The 19742-nt window shown below is 41.7% G+C and overlaps 1 protein-coding gene across 1 annotated transcript in view; it reads left to right on the forward strand.

The window, feature by feature from the left end:
• The first annotated feature begins 938 nt into the window (after positions 1–938).
• The window catches only part of LOC107119575 (thromboxane-A synthase-like), a 310368-nt gene continuing 291564 nt past the window's right edge, over positions 939–19742 (forward strand). Inside the window, exon 1 of the mRNA XM_015422085.1 lies at positions 939–1010. The gene's annotated coding sequence lies outside the window, so the exon portion shown is untranslated. The remainder of the gene's footprint in view (positions 1011–19742) is intronic.

Consider the following 19742-nt stretch of genomic DNA (forward strand, 5'->3'; position numbering starts at 1 on the left):
GGCACCCCTAGGGAGTGGGGGTATCTCACTTGTAGCACACAGCACTGTAAAGCACATGCATGAAAACTATGGCACCATTCAGTACACAGCTTGTCATTTCACACCTGCAGTGGTGGGAGTATGTTTTGTGAAAACTTGATAATATACTGTATGACAATAATGTTCAGCTAATGTATATGTTACTAAGATCAATTCCTTGGCGATACTCCACTGCTGGAGAATAAGCTACTGCATATTAAACCAATCCAGCAGACAGAACAGAATATAGTAAGGATAGTTGTGCATCGTAACCACACTTGGGTGATTTCAAAGACAGAGACTTTGCTACAGAAGCAATTCTTACAATGGCATCCTAAACAGAGTCACCCTCTTCTAAGCCCATTGATTTAAGATACACTCTCACAAGTCTGCTTAGGATAGCTCTGCTAAAGACAGCCTTACATAGTAACTCTTTGCTCATGTATTAGTTACAAAAGTCAGATTTTTTAAAAATGGAGAGGGATTATGGTAGTTATCTGCTTTGTTAAAAATAATTACCAATTATTATAAAGTACTATGAAATGGTATCACATTGTAGACGTTGTTTTTGAACTATAAATTTACAAGTAAAATGAAATTGCAATCATGCTTATGGATGCATGGATTTCCCCCCCCCCCTTCATTTCCAGGTGAATATCTTATTTCCCCACCCTTCCCTTGAAGCAAGCCATAAAACTTTGCATCTATGGCATGGACAATTTACCAGTACAGCTCCCACAACCCATGGTTTTTCCAGAGAAGAAAAGTATCTTTACAAAGCATGCTGGGAACAGTAGTTCTATTGTTTCTTTGCTATCTTAGCCTCCGGTTAGGGCGAGTTTCAAAACACCTGTCCTTCACTAGGGAAGCAGTTCCTTCTTTTAAAAAAATTCACATTCTTTGCCACTCCTTTTGAGCATGCAAGCAATGCGGTAGCTACCTGAGAAGCAGCCAACCAGGAACTCATTAACAAAGCATGCTAGAGCTTTAAGGTAAGGAGCTTTTGGAGTTTTTAGTAATTAATGGTCCAGGTACTGGTGAAGCCTATGGTTCAATGAGATATCAGGTTAACAGTTTTTAACAAGAGTGAGTGAATGCCTGGGTTCCTTATGTAAGCACATGGGAAAGACACCATGTTTCCAGTGGCTGGAGAGAAGGTTCTGCCCACTTTTAAACTAATAATAGCTAGGATAACAACATAACGCTATTGCTAGAGTTTAGCCTGGAGAATGAATGAGTTTGCTGTAGTTGTTATTCTTTTTGTGTTATTGTCTTGGCTTCTCACATGGCTGATCTGTTGTCCTTCTGAATGAAAACGGAGGGTGTCTTGCAGGGGCAGGTTCCCCCCCCCCCCCCGTTGGGCATTGTAGAGCTGAGCTGAGAGCAACTTCTGACATTTTAAGATGGGGTGGATTGGGACAGTCCTGGAAAGAACTGAGTCATGTGGCCCCTGCGATGCTGCTGGCACTGCAGGGGCAACTCTGCTTTGTACAACCAAGACAAGGGGAGAAAAGCTCAACCCTGCACGAGAAAGATAACTACAAAAGTTGGAACAAAGAGGGGGGAAAGAGCGAAATATAACTATGCGCATAGTACAAAGGTACAAAACATCTGTGTATAATTTAATGACAGGATTGTTGTTTTTAAATTATATTTTAGCACTTCTGATTGCATTATTAAATTATATGTTGATGTTTTGTACCTTTAGAACTACATGCGTGGTGATATTTCACTTTCTTTTTCTTTGCTGCAACTCCACTTTGACCTGCGCTGAGTGACAATAACAGTGGGTGAGTTTGCGCATTGAGTGAGCTTGCCGTTGTCAACATGGCTCAGGCCCAGGCCAAGCTTATTTATTTATATTTATAGCCCGCCGATCCCACTAGTGAGCTCAGGGTGGGTAACATCATGTAATCATACAATAAACAAAAAATAAAAAATTTAAAACAGTAATAAACATTAAAAAACAAATCACAGTTCAGACAAGTCAACTGGTTGTGAGAGGTTCCCTGCTGGCATATTATTTGGGTTAATTGGTAGGTGACAACAGTCTCAGGGATGCCATACACAGATGCCCGCTGCCTTAGCCAAAGGCCTGGTGGAACAGCTCCATCTTGCAGGCCCTGCAGAACTGAAGAAGGTCTCGCAGGGCCCCTGATCTCGACAGGGAGCGTGTTCCCCTAGGCAGGGGCCAGGGCAGAAAAGGCCCTGGTCCTGGTTAAGGCAGGATCACACCACCATAGGGACCATTTGGCTCAGTTTGCCACTAGCTTCTAGTGACTCTCCAGGGCAGCGGCCTGTCAGGAACTTTCCCAGTGAGTTATGCCAACCTGCCCTTGTTTGAAGATGGAGGTCAAGGTAGAGAGAGCACAAGCACCATCTCTTTTATGTTTCTGTGATTCTTCCTCATTAGGAGGACAGCTGGAGCTTTGGTGTCTCTCACAACTTCTTCACATGTACCTGTGTGATGTTGGCATGCTTTCTGAAAGGGTGATGCCGACACAAAATGGGCTCCTGACAAAATGTGGGTTTTTCACATTGTCTTTGTGGCCAGGGGAGATGCTGGACAGTACTTGCTCCCACAGGTAGTACTGAGAAAGTGACGTGAGGTGAAAGCTCCCAGATGTTTCAGAAAGGAACTGCATGGCATTTGAAGTTTTTACCCTGCTTTTGTCCCCACTGACATCACAACTAGTCATATGAGATATTCCAGAGGAAAGAACTTCATCCCAGAAGAACTTCCATGTGGAATGCACAGCACCCACTGTCCTCTCTTACCTCTGTGGAACCATAGAGTTTCATGTGGGCTAGGATATCACAAATCAGTCCTGCATCTGTACCTTCCATGCCTGAAAATAAAGCTCTCAGAGGCTGCAGTCAGACTAGCAGGTTGGTGCGGTTTGGGCGCCCCACTAATTGTCACATTTAGATCTAGCCTAACCGTGCGCTTCTTCCGTGGTTGACCATTCAGATTAGTGCTGCACATCAACCACGGAGCATGTGGTCTGGTCTTTTTTTAAAAAAAAAACTTTTAAAATCTTTTATAACTTTGACTTTTTTGAGAACATTTATTGGGTGCACATGTGTGCGCATGCACACATGCTCTACCATTTTAAAACAAAATACGGCAAAACAGGAACTAAAGGTTCACACTTCTGAACTGGTTTGCGCACCCACCGGGGGCATTCCGACATCCAGAAACACGGGATCAGTGCGTGGAGATGCGTAAGCACCTGATCGTCTTTTTTACCGCAGTTATAGAGTTTGGAACTCCATGGGAAGGCAATGGGGATCTAACCCTTCCACTTTTGCACCATTTGGCTAATCAGAACTGGGCTCTTTACATTGTTAGTGCTCTTTAAAGAAAAAGACAGGAAAAGATGATTACCTGTCTTTTTCCTTTAAAAGGCTAATAATGTTGCAGGGGAGCACAGCTTCAATTACCAAAACCAAGTGATGGTAGAAGAATTAAACCCCCTCTCCCTTTCCAACATAGCCCCCACCCGAACTCAGTTCCTTAGCAGCTGTAACTTCCCTTTATAAAAAAATGGACAGATGTCTGAAATCTCCACCATGCTTAGTTTGACCCTGAGGTTGCACTTCTATCTTTCATAGTTTAAGTGCTCACTGCTGCCAGCGTAAATACCCATGTGGAAAATATATTTGGCATGCATAGTTAGATATCAGAATAAACAGTTACCGTGTCATTTGTAGAAAGGTAAAGTTTTCAGATTATATCCTAGGAAACGTTTCTTGGGGGAAAAACGTTACTCATACAAATGAATAAAAAATAAATAGCTCTGCTGGGCTCACGGACTCTTCCTTTTGGCATTGACGAGGAAAATTAGGGAAGGAACATGCCTGCACAAGCTTATGGTATGCTTTAATGTTCTCTGCAGCAGGAAGAGAAAAAATGCACAGTGAAAAAAAGGACCTTGCTAATGGTAGCTAATAAAGTTGACAGCCTCCCCCGCCACCAAACTTCCCCTTTGGCAGGGCTCATGTTTCTTTAGTAGCTGCCTGGCATGCAGAAATTTAGCAGGTTTTCCTGTCCCTGCATCTCCATCATGGTAGATGCATGTCAAGCAAGTACAAGAGGGCCGCTGTGGGTGAGGAGAGGCTACAATCCTAGAAGCTCATTCAAAGTCTGGAGACTGAGCCCTATGAGGAGAGGCTAAGGGCCTTGGGAATGCTTAGTATGGAGAAGAGGAGACTGAGGGGGGACATGATTGCTCTCTTTAAATATCTGAAAGGCTGTCATTTGGAGGAGGGCAAGGAGCTGTTCCAGTTGGCAGCAGAGGATAGGACCTGAAGCAACGGGTTTAAATTACATGCAGGAAGGTATCGGCTGGACAGTAGGAAAATCTTTTTCATGGTCAGAGTGGTTCAAAGGTGGAATCAGCTGCCTAGGGAGGTGGTAAGCTCCCCTTCACTGGCAGCTTTCAAGAAGAGGCTGGACGAATATTTGTCAGAGATGATTTAGGCTGGTCCTGGGCAGGGGGTTGGACTAGAGGGTCTGTATGGCCCTTTCCAACTCTATGATTCTATAAGTTTGTGGGAAATCACAGTTTTTTTTAAAAAAACAAAACAAAAGGCATGTGAGTAGGAGGAGAACTGTAGAAAAGAGAATATGAATAGCAAGAAGAATCAGAAGCAGCTAGGAGCATTGCATCTAGGGTTACCAACTCTGATGTAGGGAATTTCTGGAGATTTGAGGGTGGAGCCTGGAGAGGGTGCCATTTGGGAAGGGGAAGGAACTCAGCAGGGATGTGATACCCTAGAGCAGAGGTGTCAAACCTATTTATTATGAGGGCCAGATCTGACATAAACGTCACTTTGTCAAGTCAGGCCATGTGTGCCATGAAATGTAATGCCAGGAACCAGAGATATAAACTTTATAAAGGACAGCAGCTGGCAAGCTCCGAGTTGGTGGGTCCTCACTGTGAAGACTCATGGACTGGGGGGGTGCAGAGGAAAACCCGCATGGGCAGACTGGAGGAGACCCGGTGGTGAAGTGTTGGGTAGACATCCCTGCACTGCCTGGAGGGTGAGGCAAACCCCTTCCCCAACCCACTCCCACAACCAGTGCGGTGAGCCTGGGCTCCAGGGGAAAACACAAAGTGGCTGGGAGTTGCAAACTCCTCCCTACTCCAGAGCTGCTGCGGAAGGGGACCAGGAAGATGAGCTGAACTTGGGGGGGGGGTGACCCAGGTGCAAGGCCATACGCATGGTGGGACTCAGGCCCAGCAAAGCTCAATAAACTGGAAACACCTATGCAGCGGCTGCCACCTCTGGCCAAAGCCACCGGGTGACCTTGCCTTGAAATCCCAAGCCGGTGTGAATGTGGCTGTGGTGGTCTTCAACTTACAATGAGGCTGCTGCTGGAGTGAAGGCATCCTGCTTGACCTTTGCAGACAAGGTTGTTCTGTTGTGCTGAAGACACCATGGGAATGGCTCCGCCCACTCACCCCCCCTCCAAGCGGAGTGGCTCCAGTTCCCTCCCTCTCACCAGTTGCTTGTGGGCCAGATAAGAGCTCTGCATGGGTCAATACTGGCCCACAGGCCACATGTTTGACACCCCTGCCCTAAAGTCCACCCTCTGAACCTGCCATTGTCTCTAGGGAAACTGGTCTCCATAGTCTGGAGTTCAGTCATAATTCTTGGAGAACTCCTGGAAAATGGCAAATATGCTGAGCCTGTGTTTGATATAGTAGTTCATATTCAGTATCAGCCTTAGGTTGGTCCAGCTGAATTTGTTAGGTGTACAACTGAGGGCACGTGTCCTTTCGGGGGCTACACCGCTCCCATGGAATAATCTTCTAGAGGAGGTACGGAGTCTTCTTTGGCCATTTTTTTTGAAAATTTACAGATTTTTTATTTATTTTTTTTAATCATAGGTCTGTTTTAGACTGAGTATTGGGTTGCTGGGCTGTCATATGTTTGGTCGGTTTTATTTTGCTCCATTTTATTCCTTTATCAAAGAAATGTTGTTTTTGAAAATACTAAGATCCACTTTATACCTTTCCTTTAACTCATCTTCTTTTCATGAGCTTTTTATAAGTAGTCTTTCGTCCTAAGCAGTTATACTGTTCTTAGCATGTTGACGTCAGTGAACTTAGAAGTCTGTAACTCTGCTTAGAATGACAATGCAAAATCCTGTTTGTTTAATGTAAATCTGCTAATCTGCTTTTTCTGGCACTCAGTGTCGCCAGTCCCTGCTGTTGTTTATGCTTAAGAATAAAAGCCTTTTATTCTCTTGCAACCTGTTCATAAACATGGGAGGGGCCTTGGCTCTGTGGCAAAGCATCTGCTTGGCAACTGGCATGCCGAAGGTCCTGGTTCAGTCCCTGGATTCTTCAGTTGAAAGGATCAGGGAGTTAGTGATGTGAAAGACCTCTGCCTGAGGCCCTGGAAAGCCGCTGCCAGTCTGAGTAGACAATACTAACTTTTATGGATGATGGTTTGCTTCATGTGTTCACCCCAAATAATTGAGATTTGGACATGACTATTCCAAAATAAAGGTAAATATTTTTGCATTATACATTTTTTTATATTTGACAAAACATTTTCATCTATCAACAGCAAATTATTCAAACACCATGTTGGACAGAACTCCTGGACCAAAAAGTGATATTGCAGTGCTACAATTCCATGGTTCTTTGTACAAGAAATATTCTGAGTTAAATATGGGGTTACAAAAACACGTCTTAAATAAAAACCATGAGTGCTGAAAGTATGTGTAATCCTTAATTATTGGATTATGTCTCCAAATATCTATACATTTCCAGTCTTCCAAGAAATCATTTGGGAAGAGATACCATATGACTAAATCTAGATGACTGATCAAAGGAAAAAAGGAAAGGGGGGGAAAAAAAGGAAAGGTGAGACTGATGAAGTTTCCTCTTCAGCAGTGTTTAATCTGGATGATATTAAAGGTATATTTATTAAGGAATTAGAATAACCCAAGGAAAGAAAGAGGAAAAAGGGAGGGGGAAGTAGTGGCAAGAAATCAGAAATTAAATGTTGATGTTAAATACTCTAATTTTATCAGAGAAGCTGGCCAGACCATCTCTTAGGCTAGGGGTGTCAAACATGCGACCTGGGGGCCAGATCAGGTCCTTGGAAGGCTCCAATCTGGCCTACAAGGACCTGGCTATTTCCTGCTTCCTTTTTGAGTTCTGCTGCTGCCACCATGTCACAGCTTGCTTTACCAGACACACTCAATCACACAGGATAGATAGGCAAGGCTCTCCTGTGTGATAGAGAGAGTCTGGTAAAGAACTGGCTGAGGGTCTTCCCCCTCCTCCTCCCAGGGGGAGAGAGGGAACTGGCTAGGCAGCCCTAATCCTACAGTAAACAAAGGGAAGCTTTTATTTCCTTCCATTGGCTGAGGCTCCTCCCTAAATGGAGGGCAGGAATGAGAGAGAGCTTGCTTTGCTGGGCTGCTTGAATCGCATGGGAGAAATAACAAGCACCTTTAAGACCAACAAAGTTTTGTTCAAGGTATGAGCTTTTTTGTGCCTTGCTACAGTGTGTATATTTTGTTGGGCTCCTTATACTGGGTGTGTTTGTGTTTTGTTGGACTCCTTATGCAAGGGCTTTCCTGGGTGCAACTGGGTTCCCTCGCCCTTTTCACTGTATTCATGCCCTCATGATCCAGTCTTTCTCAGTAAGAAAGCAATGTAAACTATTTTAGAGGAGAAATAACAACAAGCCAGTGAGGTGGATTAGGCTGAGAGTGTGTGTCCAGAGACCAAGTTCACCCAGCACATTTCCTTTGTAGGAAGTTGTAGCTGTTTCTCTGGGGAAGAAGTTTTATAGACAAACACATAGCCCTCAGTCTGTGTCAAGACCAGCACATGAAGCAACTTATGTACAAAAGCTCACAATGCCCAGCTATTTCATGTTTTCCCCTGAGTCCTAGGCTCAGAACATTGAGCATGAGATTTCTGTAATGAAAGTCTAAATCAAAAGTAGGTTTGCAGCTTATAAATACACACCTGAACAGCATGCTCAAGATTGCTACAGCACAGACATTTTGATGCAATAATTCAGTGCAAGAGTTGTCAGTTATCAGATACTGTTAAACAGACAAAATATTGCAAGAGTGCTAGTGTTTTAAGCATATTTTATTTAAAGTTTAAAAAATCTTTAATTGTATTTGTCTGTGTCCTTTATAAAGTTTACATCTCCGCTACCTGGCATAATAATAATTTTTACCCCGCTTTTCTCTACCTTAAGGAGTCTCAAAGCAGTTTACAATTACCTTCCCTTCCTCTCCCCACAGCAGTTATCCATGTATGGGGATGTTATCCATGTACAGGGACAGACTGCTGTTCTGCAATAGCAAAAGAAAGCACTTTAGTAGTGGAGAAGAAAAGCAGGTTACCTAATTCAAATGGAAATGAAGGGTTCTCAGAATGAGGGCATTGCCCTCCTGGCTGGGTCCCTCCTGGCCATTGGCAGGGATCGAGGGGTAGGGTTTGCCACGTCCAAGTTGGGAAACTCCTTGAGATTTGGGGATGGAGCCTGGGGAGGACAGAGAACTCAGTGGGGCACAATACCATAGAGTCTATCATCCCAAGCATCCGTTTTCTCCAGGGGAACTGATCTCTGTAGTCTGGAGATGAGCTGTAATTCCGGGGGACCTCCAGGTCCCACCTAGAGACTGGCATCCCTAGGCACTACTATGGCAGGAGAGCAAAGCCTGGCTAGTGTTTTCCAAAGCTCAGTCTGCAAAATATTAAATTTAAAAAAACCCAGGACATTACAGATTATATCTTAGAGGTACCTATGATGCTCTTGCAGCCTCCGTTCAAACAGCAATGGCAATGGATGTATGAATGATTTCAAGGTACAAAATAATGTTCCAGACCACCTAATAAATAGGTAAAAATAAATGGATAGCTGATATTCTGGACTGGAAAGGTCTTAGAAAGGCTGTATGAACTGGTGCATCTACACAGCTCTTTGGCAGAGACCCTGCTCCCAGAGTCCCCAGAGTCAGCTACCAGCAACAGGCCCTGGTTGGTGGTGGCACCCCTATAGAATTCTCTCCTCAGACATATTAGCCTGGCTCCTGTGCTGTACCATTTTAGGTGCAAATGAATTAAGGCTGTTGGATTCGCTTCTGCTTAGAAGGGTTGGAGCAATTTATTTACTGTCATTTTCACCTTTTTGTTTTGATATTTATGTATTTTACTGGGCTGAGAGGTGAGACGGTTTTTAAAACAAACATTAAACTCTAGTTTTTAAAGATCTCTTTAGTGTTTGTTTAAAAAAACCTTGACAATAATTTATTTTTTAAAAAAGAGAAAAGAAAAAAAGAACAAGGGAAAAAAGCTTAAAATTCAGCAACTCAATAGGATTTTTTTTAAAAAAGGAAAAAAGGGTGTACATGAAGGCAAGAAAAAAATATAACAACAGTGGTGGCAGAACTACATGTACATTTCTATAAGCAGTTTCCAGATATCTAAAAATTGCCATCTATATACTATGTGGTAAAATATTGATATAGAGTTCTAAGGTCCTCAATCCAGAGATGGGCTTTTATTTTTCCATTGTTGTAATACGAGTCTTTTAGATGCAGTAAGGGCACATGGGGTTAGGGTTGCCAGTTCCCCTCCTCGCTCCAGCAAGGGGATTTGAGGGGCATTGTGTGTATGGGTGGTGATGTCTAAAGCTCCACCCCCAAGACCCACCCCCAAGCATGATCACCTGCCCAGCTATCCCTCTTCCTCCCCTACTGCAAGATTTAAAGGGCTTCAGGTGATCAACGGGGACCACATGGCCTGCTGATCAGCTGGAGGGCCCTTTAAATCTAGCAGGAGGGAGGGGAGGGTTGGTTGTAGGCCACAAGCAGGGTGGGGGCCACGGTGCACGAGGCTGGGGAAAATCAGCCCCACATGCTGTGACTGCAACCTGTTCGCAAAAAGACCCTTTTGTGAGCCGAGCATGTGGCCCACAACTGCCCCTCTCCCTCCCTCTTGCTAGATTTAAAGGGTCCTGCAGCTGATTAGAGGACCGCATGGTCTCTGCCGATCAACTGAAACCCTTTAAATCTGGCAGGAGGGGAGGGAGAGGGGTGGCCAGGCGGGTGGTTGCTCTTGGGGGTGGAGCTTCCCCTGTTAGCCAGCTGGCCGGGGGCAGATTGGAGCCCCAAAAAGTTGGGGATCCTCCATCTGGACATGGGGGCTGGCAACCCTACATAGGGTCCATTTTCGTTGACTATCCGTTAGCTTCTAATAGATGGGCGAATACTTTGAAAGTACATAAGAATCCTCAACAATCAGTGAACATTCTAATTCAAAATTGATATGCGTAATAACTTCTGAGAATTTTAAAAAATATTTTGTTGTTCATACTGCCAGTTTCTATTTATCCGTTGTTTTCAGTGTTTTTGGTTTAATCTTGTTTAATTTCTCTAAGCTGGGGTAGAAATGTTTTCAACAAATGAGTACAGATCGAATCTAAGAACGAACAAGAGCCCTGCTTCATGAATGCACAAAATATGATAACACACCAGTTGCAACTATCCAGTAAGCATTGGTCCCCAATCTTGATTCAAGAGATGTTATTGCTGACAGTGGAAACAGGAGCAGAAGAGGATGTGGGATCAAGTTTTGCTTGCCTGGCATTAAAAGCAATCTGTGAGATCTGAAAACACAGCAGCAACGCTAAGAATTGTCATAGCACTTATCGTGTTCAAAAATACTTTTATAGATTTGACAGTTTGGATGTCTTAAGTATTCTCAATATTAAGTAGGCAGCAGACATAAACTGAGGTCTGTGTGGGAAGTATGTAAATAGCTTGAATATGCTAAAGTAAAAGTACTAAGGCCATAATATAGATGTCTATTATATACATAACATACAAAATCATAGCCGTTGGGGATGTTTAGGACAAAATCCGTCAATTTGATCCAAGCACCTCCCCCGGCTGATTTCTAACAGTAGACAGTTCATGTGCTGCAAGAAACCTCATTGAATATCCAGATAAGAATGGTAACTTGGCTATGGGCATCTGAAATGCAATCAGGGTGGGTTCAACTTGGTTGCTCTTGGTGGTGGATCTGGCCCTTTATATGAGGGCTTAGATGCCTTACAATGGTACTGGCATGTCAGTGTGGCGCTGTGCATCCTGAGACTTAAAACCCATCTCTAGGTTGTCAGTCCCTCGATGTCAGCCTGAAGATGTGTGGGTGTGTCATGTGTTTGACTTCTCCAGCACATGTGTATGGAACACACACATACACAAACACACGAAGCTGCCTTATACTGATTCAAACCACTGGTCTTTCAGGGTCAGTCTTGTCTACTCCACTGGCAGTGGCTCTCCAGGGTCTCAGGTGGAGGTTTTTCACATCACCCCTACTCCTTTTATCTGAACAGGCCAGGTTTGAACCTGGGACCTTCTGCATGCCAAGTGTACTTGGCTCTGCACTAAACCACGGCCACTCCCCTCCAAAGCATCCCTGCATAAAATTGACGCTCCAAGTTCAACGTAGCCCTCTCTTTGATGTACTACAGTATTGCATGCAGGAAGTTTCCAAAGCGAAACCAGCTCATCAGGACAAAAGCACTGCTGCACCTGGAGTGTTAATTTTATGCAGGGATTTTGTTACTGTTGTTAGGTATGAAGCATTAAAAATGTCTAACCACTCCCTACCCCACCCTGGACTGGTATAGTCAGCAATGTTTCCACCACAGATCGCTGCATATATAAAGCTATTGTTCTTGGAGCTCTGATGTGTTCAGGACAGGAGCTGAAAGAGAGCAGGGATCTGCTGATTCGTGTTGTCCCATGTAAAAAGGTAAAGGTTTCCCTTGCTCGAAAACCAGTCAAATCCGACTCTAGGGATGTGGTGCTTATCTCCGTTTCCAAGCCGAAGAGCCAGTGCTGTCCGAAGACGTTTCTGTGGTCATGTGGCTGGCATAACTAGATGCTGAGGTGCACGGAATGCTGTTACCTTCCCACCGAAGCAGTACCTATTTATCTACTTGCAATTTCTTGCTTTCGAACTGCTAGGTTGGCAGGAGCTGGGGCCAGAGACAGGGAGCTCACCCCATCATGCGGCACTTGGGTCTCGAACTGCTGAACTACCAACCTTCTGGTCTGCAGTTCAGTGTCTTAACCACTTGAGCCACCGCAGCCCTCTTTTAATGGTTTCAGGTGGGTAGCCTTGTTGACCTGCAGTAGAAGAGCAAGATTTGACTCTAGCAGCACCTTAAAGACCAGTGAGATTTCCAGGGTATAATCTTTCAAGAGTCAAAGTTCCCTTTGTCGGATATGAATAGAGGAAGTGTTGTCTCTCAAAGGTTATTCCCTGGAAATCTTGTTGGTCTTCAAGGTGCTACCAAATGGGAAACAGCAAGTCTCTTGGAGATCATCCTTCCAGTAGTACTTTCTAAGGGGTATGTGTGAGAATTTCTTGATGCAGCCGGGAGTGGTGACATTTTCCAGATGCCCTAAAATAAACACAAGACCGGTTCCTAATGATAGTTTGCTGGGCAAAACTTCCAGCAGCACCAGGTGACTTGCAGAGCGAAATGCATTCTCTCTGTTCCCAGCTTTGCACGTGGATGCAAGAAATACTTTTTAAATTGTTGAAACAGGAACAGGATACAACTAACTTGCAAAGGAACCCTAGGACAGGCCATGTGTACCAGTACATGTTCAGATACCTGTTGCCTAAAGGAACGGTTTTCAAAATGCTGTATAAGTTTCTCTTAGCTTCAAGGAATGATGGCAAACATAAATGTATCTCCCCTAAGCACCAAAACAGCAAAGTTCGGTATTTGTACCACAAATGGTACAGTAGGTAGAATCTGGTTTTCAATGCCAAGGTCTCATTTCTGTGTGAATCTGTGTCCCCCCCCCCGTTTCAGTATGCGCATCATCACACACTGCACAGAGAGCACTCGGTGCAGAGATGTGAATCATCGATCTCTCATTGATCCCTCATCGATCCCTCATATGCAGCAACCCCCCCCCCCGACTCACCCCTGTAGCTCCCCGGGACTGTGTGATCGCACAAATGCGGGTCAAATTCCTGCAGAGCAAATAACCTTGCTCCCCCCCCACATTATCTTGCACATGTGAACACTGCCCTAGGTGTAATTCATTCAGCCAGAAAAACAAAAGTTTGCAGACTACTACCACTCCGCTTAGCAAAGTTGCAAGCATCTTCAGTGGAACTTTTCCAATTTAAACTATTAGGTGGTAGGTGATATGAAAGACTTCTGCTGAGATGCTGGAGACCCGCTGCCTGTCATAGTAAATGACTTTACTGGGGTGGTGTGGCTAGACACCGATGAAGATGGACGCCTAGAGGCTTAACTCCTCTCACCCAACCCACGAGAACCCAAAAAACACTGATTAAGCACCGGGCATATAGAAAATAATATGGGGAAAAGGGAACCGATAACTTATCACAAATTTCGAGCACTTCTAGAGGCATTCCAGACTATTTTATTAAGACTACCAGAAAGTCACCGCCAGGTAACGTTCAGGTAAAAACCCTTAATATGGTGACGGCGGCAGCGGGAAACCCAAGTATGGCTCCCCCCCCCCGTCTCTATATCTGAAGCTATCCTAACAGGATTGTTAGGTAGAATGGAACAAAAACTATTAGAAAGTATGTCAGCACTGATTAAACCTTTAAATGACCAGTTCACCGAACTAAAAATTGCTCTGACTACGGTTAACCAAGTGGCAGAAACAGCAAGGGACCTAAGCCTCAACCTCAAAGACGATGTAAGTTCACTTAAAACTGATACTGAATAAATGAAAGAATGCATTTTAGTACTCAAAACGACAAGCTGATGGGCACAGCTTAAATTTGGAGGTTTTACAGAGCAACTAGAAATAAACGTTGATCTGTCCATCTTCATAGCGGAATGGCTGGCGCGAGAACTCCGTCTTGAGGAAAATATCACCCCAGTTGTCACGGCGGCTTACAGGCTTAGCTCACCTTCTCACCCAAAGTGCAACGGCCCAAGAGACATTCTTACTGTAATTCCGGATCCAAGATCAAGGGAAAAAACCTTGTTTGAAGCCAGACAGAGAGGTTCGTTCACTTTCAAAGGAGAAAAAATACTAGTTTTCCCCGACCTTCCGCAGGAAGTGCTACATAAATGCTGGGAACTGCGCATGATCACAAAAATGCTACACCACGCCAAAATAGGATATAAATGGGTCAACCTCAGTAAACTGCAAGTCCTACATAAAGATATGATCCTACTTGCCAGTGACCCAGAATCAGGAACAGCTCTGTCCCAATGGACTGCAGCAAAATGACGCAAAAGAGGAAGATACCTTTGATGCCAAATAAGGACAACAAAATAATTATAAGACAAACCTCATAGCTAAGTATATAGATGTTGGCATGGGAAGCCATAGAATATGATAGATCTATATAAAAGTAGTGAAAAGTTTAGCTCTCTTCTTATAGCAATTGACCTGATGTGAAAATACTAGTTCACTGGGTTCGAGGGGGGGGGGGATGAGTTCTCTTATGCTTCACCTCCTGCTTGTTTTTCAGTCTAACCTACTGGAGAGTACTCCATTATTCACGCCAGATTTCACCTGGTGTGAATAAGAGAGACTGAATTATACTACAGCTGAAAACTTCATCATTTATTGAATCTCCATTTTATTACTATTTACATTTTAACTTAATCAACTCTAGATTGTTTAATTATTTATATATAAGTACATTGATTTTTTAAAATATTCAAATTTCTTGCTTCACAAAATTTTAAAATAAATTATACCTCTGACTAAAAGAATACTTATTGCACAAGAATTTGCATTTTAAGCTAAATCTCCTCTCAAAAGTTTTCTTAGCCTAGGCAAATACATACTGGCTTTTGTGAGACTTTTGTTTAAATACTGGTACTGTCAAATAAATAACTGTTATTTTTTGTTCTGTTCCTCATAGGATGAATTATACATAACTAAAGGTTGTATTAGCATAACTGTTTTAGAGAAGAGTGAACTTATAGCCCATTTTAATAAACACTGTTGGTGCTACTTCAATAACTATTGCATATCAGACACTCTTGTAGCACATATAAACAAAAGAGTTTAGGAGCACACTTAGTTGGACACATAAATTTCAAGACACCTTATATCAAGCAATACAAAGCTGAAAACTTCATAATTTATTGAATCTCCAGTACATTACTATTTACATTTTAACTTAATAAATTCTAGAGTGTTTAATTATTAGTACATAAGTACATTGATTTTTTAAAATATTCAAATTTCTTGCTTCACAAAATTTTAAAATAAATTATACTTCTGACTAACTTAAAGAATACTTATTGCACAAGAATTTGCATTTTAAGCTAAATCTCCTCTCAAAAGTTTTCTTAGCCTAGGCAAATACATACTGGCTTTTGTGAGACTTTTGTTTAAATACTGGTACTGTCAAATAAATAACTGTTATTTTCTGTTCTGTTCCTCATAGGACGAATTATACATAACTAAAGGTTGTATTAGCATAACTGTTTTAGAGAAGAGTGAACTTATAGCCCATTTTAATAAACACTGTTGGTGCTACTTCAATAACTATTGCATATCAGACACTCTTGTAGCACATATAAACAAAAGAGTTTAGGAGCACACTTAGTTGGACACATAAATTTCAAGACATCTTATATCAAGCAATACAGATACCCTTAAGGCCAAAAAAAAAAAGCACTATACCACATACAGAAGAATCCAAAAGAACAACAAAAGAAAAGGTTATAATTACCACAATAAAAATTATTACTGACAACACTTCAGTAGAGTTAGGAATCTTGCTCTCATTAGTCACATACATCTTACACACACACACACTTACAATTAGGAGAAATACACGAAAACAAAAAAGCACATAAATAAAAGTAAAAGACAAGCAGACACCTGACATTTACCTCACAACAGCAAAACATGTCTCAGTTCCAGGGTATTTTATCTCTTAACACCAGAGGACTCAACAATGTCATTAAAAGGAAACACATACTAACAGAACTTTCCAAAACACAATCAAGTATAATACTTCTACAGGAAACTCATTTAAGATCATCTGAGCAGAATAATTTGAAAGCAACGTGGATCCAACAACAATTTCACAACACAGGAAGCTCGAAATCCTGTGGGGTAGCCATTATAATAACTAGAAGCATTAGATTCCATCATCAAGCAACTAAAGCAGACCCAAGAGGACGATTTATAATTATTAAGGGGATGCTGGAAGACTGAAAAGTCACTATCGCCTCGATTTACGCACCTAATGACAACCAATTACAACTCGTTGAAGAGACAATGACCAAGCTGAGACCTTTTCAAGAAGGAGATGTTATATTAGGAGGAGATCTAAACCATATAGTTGACAATACACTTAATCACTCAAAAACCAACAAAAATATCTGAGAAAAAACAACCTCTCACTAAACTTTACAACATCTTTCAGGAATTCCACTTTACTGACGCCTGGAGACATTCCAACCCATCAGTTAAAGACTACACCAATTACTCACCAAGACATAATATTTACACTAGAATAGACTTCATTCTAATTTCAAATATATTGAAGATATTTTAGAAACCAAAATAGGACCTTTTAATTAGTCATACCATGAATGGGTCAAATGCCAATTAAAAACACAATTAGACAAACCAAACAGTACACACTGTAGTTGCAACAAAGCTATCCTATTCAATAAAATCTATACTGATAAAATCAAACTTCATATCAATCAGTACCTCCAAACAAATGATACCAATGATGTTTCACCATCAGTAGTATGGGATGCCCTAAAAGCAACAACAAGGGGTCAGCTCATTTCCTTAACATCTCACCTGAAGAAAACAAAAGAAATCTATAAAAGAGACCTTGTCGCGGTTGGCGTCACAGCAGAAAGCCTTCACAAAGAAAGAGGGAGTACACAGATCTATCAAAAGCTAATTATGGAATGGAAACGCCTAGACCTAACATCCAAAATAGTAGAACTTGAAAGCCTTCACAAAGAAAAATGGAGTACACAGATCTATCAAAAGCTAATTATGGAATGGAAACGCCTGGAAGTTCTTGAAAGCTCCATATTCAAAAAAATCTACTGTACTTAAAACAACGATATTCGATTGCTTCTCCAAAATAATTGAAAATACTCTCATGGAGAGTGAAGAACCAGAAGCCATCCACCTCCATTACAAAGTTACGAGATGAAAAGGGAAACCTGCAAACAAAATCTAAGGCCATAAACGAAATTCTTACAAACTTTTATCGGAACCTATATTCATATAAAAAACCCTCACAAACCATGATTACAGAATATCTGATCAAGCATCTGCAAATCAACAAAATATCAGATGAACACCATCAAATTCTAGAGAACCCAATTAGTCAACAAGAAATTCTAAGAATGATTAAGGATTTAAAAAACAACAAAGTCGCTGGACCAGATGGTTTCCCTTCAGAATTTTACAAGAAATTTGCGAATATCCTAGTCCCTCCACTGACAGATGCATGCAATGAAGTCCTGAATAACAGTATCCTGCCTTCATCATGGAACTCAGCATCAATAATAGTAATTCCGAAATTGGAGAAAGACCCTGCTAAGCTGGCCTCCTATTGCCCAATTTCGTTACTCAACCAGGATTATAAAATCTTTACATCAGTCATAACCAAACGTCTTAACTCTTTCATTTCTAATTACATACACCAAGATCAATCTGGTTTTATACCAGGGCATGATATAACTGACAACATACACAAGGCACTACACATACTGTCTGAATGTCACTCAAAACACTCAAGATCTCTACTAATCTCGCTCAACATAGAAAAGGCATTCGACTCATTAGAAGCTACGTATTTATTGAAATTACTCAAGCATATGAACTTTGGAGAAATCTTTTTAATAACAATAGCAGCTATTTACTCCTTACCAACAGCACAACTAAACGCTAATGGTATCACCTCAGAATCATTTCACTTAAGTAGAGGGACTAGACAAGGCTGCCCACTATCACCAACGTTATTCGCAATAGCCTTAGAACCACTGGCGACAATAATATGATGTAATGAAAATATAGCTGGAGTTAATCTGGGTCCAAATTCATTTAAATTAAATATGTTTGCAGACAACATGCTTCTATTTTTAACCAAACCAACACTATCCCTAAAACATCTCCATGAGTGTCTTCAAACCTTTGGTAGAATCTCTGGACCTCAGGTGAACCAATCGAAATCATGTATAATGCCAATTAATTTAACTCAAGAAGACAAACAAGAGTTGCAGCTCTTACAACTATTAGTGGATGGAGAAACCTCTGCCTTATCTGGGTGTACTAATTCCAAGAAAACTCAAAGATCTAATCAAAGTTAATTATTTAAAAAAATTCCAGGATATACAAACAACATTACACAAATGGAATAAACAAAAACATACATTTCTCAACAGGTTCCACCTAATTAAATCTTTCCTATTCCCAAAACTACTTTTCCTCTTTAGAGCTATACCTATATACTTGAACTTGCTTTTATTACACAAATGACAAAAAGCATTTAACGCCTTCTTATGGCAAAACAAAAAACCTCAAATAAATTTCAATATACTCAAAAGCAATAAAAATAAAGGAGACCTGGGTTATCCAGACATCATCGCATATTACAAATCCACTATGCTCGCTACAACACTCAAAATGTTACAAAACGAAGATAAAGCTGCATGGGTTAAACTGCTGTACTCACTAATATACCCCAAGACTATTCAAGAGGTAATGTGGAACGATTCTTCGACAAGACCTAAAGAGATCCAAACTAACATTTTTCTTACATCTCTACTTAGAATTTGGGACAACTACAGATACAAACTCCTCCCAAGAATAACCAAACAAACAACTTTTTTATTTCAAAAGTGGCTCCCTCCGGGGAATGATATTAAATTAGCCAGGCAATGGAGGAAAGCCAACATGACCAAGATATCTGATATTCGTCACCTACAGGTCTGTACTCAAAACAACAACTAGAGAGGAAAACAGGACAAAACATTCCTTGGTTCTTCTATTTACAACTGAAAAATGTAACCAGTCAAATACTGAAAACAACCATTTCACAAACTCCCACTGCATTTGAGGAAATGTTAGAAAACAAAAAAATCATGAATAAAGGTCTAATCTCAAGAATCTACAAAATCTTAATTGGACTAAACAAACCTCATGACACATTACTATGAAACAAATGGCAATCAGATTGCAAATCTACATTCTCAGAGGAATTATGGAAGCGAATATGGTCCTCACAGCAGATTACGTCTTCAAACATTGCCATAAAACTACAGTCATACAAGATCCTGACGCGATGGTATATGACACCACAAAAGATAGCTATTTCTACTTCGGCACACTCACCACTTTGTTGGAAGAAATGTGGCAATGGTGGTTCTCATGGAGGAAACGGCTGGAGGGTGGAGTCTATGATATTACACCAGTCCAAAGTTTCTCCCCTCCTCAAATCCCACCCTCTCCAGGTTCCACCCCTCAAATGTCCAGAAATTCCCAACCTGGAGTTGGCAACCCTATTTCCTTCCCACCCAACAGCCAACCTACCTTTATCTGCCTCTCTGTCTTCTGCTTTCCATCTCCACCCCCCAGCCTCTACCTAGGAAAATTACAGTCTTTCTCCACAGTGGGGACCAAAGCGGCTTTCATTATTCCCTCCTCCTTTTTA

Source organism: Gekko japonicus, unplaced genomic scaffold, assembly GCF_001447785.1.
Source record: "Gekko japonicus isolate JY-2015 unplaced genomic scaffold, Gekko_japonicus_V1.1 scaffold280, whole genome shotgun sequence".
Taxonomy (NCBI): Eukaryota; Metazoa; Chordata; class Lepidosauria; order Squamata; family Gekkonidae; genus Gekko; species Gekko japonicus.